This window comes from Ovis canadensis, chromosome 4 (genome assembly GCF_042477335.2).
Source record: "Ovis canadensis isolate MfBH-ARS-UI-01 breed Bighorn chromosome 4, ARS-UI_OviCan_v2, whole genome shotgun sequence".
Taxonomy (NCBI): domain Eukaryota; kingdom Metazoa; phylum Chordata; class Mammalia; order Artiodactyla; family Bovidae; genus Ovis; species Ovis canadensis.
In genome coordinates, this window is record NC_091248.1 from 108,988,641 (window position 1) to 108,989,572 (window position 932).

Below are 932 nucleotides of genomic sequence, written 5' to 3' on the forward strand. Positions count from 1 at the left end.
TCTGGAAGCATGGCAACAATTAGGAAGCTGTAAGATTAATTAGGCTGTTGTAGTAGTCCTATGTGAGTTGATAAGGATATAAATGAGCATAGTGGCAGCAGAGATGGAAAGAGACAGCTGCAAGAGACATTGTTAAGAAAGAATGGATGAGATTGCTGCCTGATTGGACTGGGGACCCAGGGAGCTCAAGGAATCAAGATGAAAGCAGAGTTTTGAGCATGGGCGACTGGTAGGACAATGAACAAAGAAAGGGATGTGAGAAGAGGGAGCTGTTTCAGTACATATGAATCCAGTGCCACACATGAAGAATGTGCAGGATATCCAAGTGGAAATGTCTAACAGGTCACAGGAAATTTAACACTAGAGCTCAGGAGAGACAGTTATGGTTGGTGATGAACTTGGGAATCAAGTGCAGAGTAAGTCATAGAATGAATGAGACCTTTAAGGAAAAGCATGAACAGTGAGACAGAGGACCAAAGCCTGACCTTTAAGGAATGTCCGCATTCAAAGGATTTATATATATATATATTTTACAAAGCTGAGTTTAGAAGTGTCAACTATATACATGCTGCTTGTCTTCACCACTGAAATATCAGTTCAAAGTGTGTATCTGTTTGAGAAAGCCAAGCAACACAGTATTTTTATGTCACAGTAGGAACTAAATTATAAACACCTAAACATGCTTCTAAAACAAATCTGGCTGAAGAAAAGGCTGATATTCATAAAGAAGAAAGAATGATACAGTGAACATAATCTAAAAGATTAGTGTATTTGACCCCATAAGGATGAGTCAAGTGAAGAAAAATTTGTGAGAAATATACTATAAATAACATTTAATTAGAGAAAAGATTATTTACTCATTTTAACAGAAGTACCAAAAAATTTACCACATTTGCAATGCAGTGTCTTCTTGAAGTGTGAAGTCAAACTAA